Here is a 4030-nt window from a genome sequence, read left to right on the forward strand (position 1 = left end):
ATATATATCAAAGCTCTTCATACTTGTAAAAATAAAATTTGTACAGAGTATCTCTACTTCGATATATTGAGCGATCTTTCAGCTACGTTTCTATGAGTATACGTTATGCATGCATTATTATATGTATGTGCATGAATATATATGTGTATGCGTGTGTGTGTATGTGTATGTGTTTGTGCGTGCAGTAGTGTATGTGTGTGTTTTACTACTCTTACCTTCTATATAAATTCCCGTCAAATAAGAATTGCAACTATTCGTCCACAACACTCTTGTTTTCACTCTGCAGTTCTAAAGAATTCTTTGTGTTTTTACGCAATATTCAATCTAGTTCTTTACAGAAAACATTGTTTCAGAAAGCGAAATATTTACCTGAAGATAACTAAACGTCATCCAAAGATTGTCGCTCTAAGAAGGTCTGCAAATGCTACGGGCACGGCCCTTTCCTGTTTGATATGCTGATGTGAAGCTGGTAGATTTCGCAACCCATTTTGCTTAGCATCATGCCACAATCTGATTCACTTAAAAGGAAAGCTATGCAAAGTTCGGAAATCGATTTTTCGAAGATATTGCGTTTGAAATACTGACATTAGTCCACATGTGTATGTTTGTCTTAAGGCCAGATTGTGTATTTAAATAAATGTATTTGTTTTCTATTCCTTTACGTGAAAATGTGTATTTCAGTTTCAAATTATAAAATTTATATATAATGCATATGAATGCGTTGAGATTTTTGCATTTATTCAAGCGAATGAAAGTAGTGGTAACTGTGCGTTTGTTTTCCTATTCTGCTGCTAAAATCTGTGCGTACCTATGTGCGTGCATACACACACAGAGACACACCTACGTTCGACACACATATGTTCGAACGTAACGATCTATATGGTTCTACGTGTGGAAAGGTTTACATAGTTCTTTATGCAGGAAGGTTTCTATGGAAATATTCGAATGCGCGTTTTCTTTGAATTTAAGCATACGTGCACGTATACAAATGTGCCACTATATAGTTGCGTGTATTTGTAAACGTGTGTGAGTGATCATGCATATCTATACAAACTCATGCAGTTGATAATGTCTCACGAGATTTTGTCATTTCGTCTTATTCAAATAAGCAACGGGAAAAAAATGCATAAGAAGGTGGAGCGACTGGGCTGAGTGTTGTAAAATCAATTTAAAATATCGTTGAACAGAAATGAACAGAGCTTCGAATTTACAGAGTAAAGAAAGCAATGGACTAAAGAAATCAATCGGCATTGTCGTTTGGGATTTTTGTTGTTATATTGCAGACTTTTTTTTTCTATAATTTTCGCTTTTGAAAATTCGAAAAGAAAATATGAGATCGATATATTTTTATATGATCTGAGAAATTGGATGAAAGTTAACGTTATTGTTCGCAATAAATGAATAAATGACGTAATTCGGAATAGAGGGAATTAGAAATGGTGTCTTTAAAATATCAAAAAAAAAAAAAGACGTCAAGACTTCAAGACTTCCAACATCAAAGGCTTCAATTTGGTTTCCTTTATTGGTATTTTATAGGTTATTTTATATTCTTTCGGTGACCATTTTGCCAAGGCGTAACGTTAAGTGATGAATGATTATTATTATTATTATTACTATTATTATTATTATTACTACTACTACTACTACTACTACTACTACTACTACTACTACTACTACTACTACTAAGGCGGTGAGTTGGGAGAACCGTTAGAACGCCGGGCAAAATGCATTAATGGCATTTGTTCCAGCTCGTTAGTTTCTCAGTTCAAATTTCGCCAGGGTTGACGTTGCCTTTCATCCGTTCGAAGTCGATAAAATAATTTCCAGTCGAGCCCTGGAGAAGCAATAGCCGTCCTAACCCTACACGCAAAATTGCTGGCCTTCTGCCACAATTGGAAACCATTATCGTTATCATTAATGTTGTTGTTGATAATCTTGCTTTTGTTTTTATTGTTACTTCTACTATTATTTTTATAATAATTAGTTGTAATTTAAGCAAGGAGCTGGCAATTATGAGAAAAAATGGTTTGTGGCTAACATTTACCCTGATACTTGCCTGATACCTTATTTTATCGCCCCTGGAAGGATGAATGACCAAGAGGACCACGTTGGTAATCAAACTCAGAATGTAAGAGGCAAAGTATTTATTTTATTACAAGAAGACAATGTGTCCGACACTGAATGGATACTAAGAACTCTTCATAAAATAATATCAATAACAGCAACAACAATAATAATCATTTCTGCTATTATCGGAAGACCTGACAGATGGTGGAAGGGGCTAGTCGATTAAATCCAACCCTGTGCTCAAATCTTGCTTATATCATCGGGCCCGAAATGTTAAAAGTAAGTTCGACCTCGTCGGAATGTGAACTTAGAACATAAAGACGGATGCCGCTAAATAGTTTACCCAGTCTGCTAATGACCGTGCCAGATTGTCAGCTTAATAATAATAACCCTCTCTAACAAAGGCACAAGGACTGAAATTTTGGAGGGAGGAGACTAGTCAATTACATCGACCACATTGTTTCATTGGTAGGTAATTTATCGACCCCCAAAAGGATGAAAAGCAAAGTCAACTTCGGCGGAATTTGAACGTTGTGCACTTCAAAACGGATATATTAAACGTAGAATAGCGTGAGATGTAATATTTTTGTCTCAGAGAAACTTCTTTTAAGAGGCTGTGTTTATTAAAAACAATTCTTTCCAAATTACTTGAGCAAATCTTCAGACAGCCATGCTTTGGCTTAGCCGCTCCATAGTGACTGACACCCCAGCAATTCTGAGTTTCAGTACAGAAGTCAGGGAATATAACATAGTCTTCATTGGAATTGAGTGTGACAATGAAAATGTCAATCCGTTTCCTTTGCGACTGGTACTTTCTTTCATTGTCCCTGGAATAATAAACGACAAAATTGACCACGTTAGTTATAGAACGCAGAGTGTAAGAAGCAACATAATATTTTACAAGAAAACAGTTCGTCTGATTCTAAATGACACTAAGAGTTCTTCATAAGATGATATTAATAGCAGCAACAACAATCAAGCAACAGCAATAATAATCATTTCTACTATAAGCAGAAAAGCTAAAATTTCATGAGACATCTAATCCCGTATTGCAAACCACAAAGGAAACTTTTCATCATATTATGGTCTCAAGTATAAGCATGAGGTCACATATTTTAACGAAAGTAAGAGAACATTGGGTTGTGCTCAGTATTAGACAGTTATTCATTCCATCAACAACGATAGAATTATCAATTTGACCCCGGTGCAATACCAAGAACGGAAAGAAACGTAATGAAATACTGCAAAGCCCATTGTCTGTCTCCATCCCATCCTAAGAGCCACTTGACGTTACCTAACAGCAGGGTCTACAAAGATCCTATAGATTCTGTAAGGAGGCCACACAACACGGACAATACGTGGTTTTATTTTACATTAACCTAAGTGTACTTAAAGAGACATTGTCATCTCATGGAGACAATAACGAGCTTGACTTTCATCTCTTAACATCGGCTCTTTATCTAACGCTCTATGGATTGTATCAATGCCATACCATATTAAAATAATGACATGGTCAATGCCGTATCATACTGCGATGAATAACGTACATTGTATGTTCGGAATAAATACAAGTGGAGTAAACAAAGCCGTTTGGGTACAGGATACTTTAATTGCAATATAAGAAGCCTAACCCACAACAGTATATACCTTTAATATACTAAGGATATTGCCGAGTTTTATTTTTATCTAACTATCTAACATTAAAAGCTGATAAGAATACATTAGTTCATTCATATATCCAATTTAAAGTACAAAGATTCAAGGAATGGTTTGGACATAACACATTATTGATAATAATTTAGTTAGGAAAGAAGCAAATTTCATTGAACGTAATAACATTCCTTACTTATTCAGAAGTCGGTTTTCAACGAAACTTCTCTCTATTATTTATTTTTCCTATCGGATATCTTCAAAGAAGATCTAAGCACTAGAAGACCACAAACTAACGCAACATGATGATATC

Source organism: Octopus bimaculoides, chromosome 4, assembly GCF_001194135.2.
Source record: "Octopus bimaculoides isolate UCB-OBI-ISO-001 chromosome 4, ASM119413v2, whole genome shotgun sequence".
NCBI classification, from domain to species: Eukaryota; Metazoa; Mollusca; class Cephalopoda; order Octopoda; family Octopodidae; genus Octopus; species Octopus bimaculoides.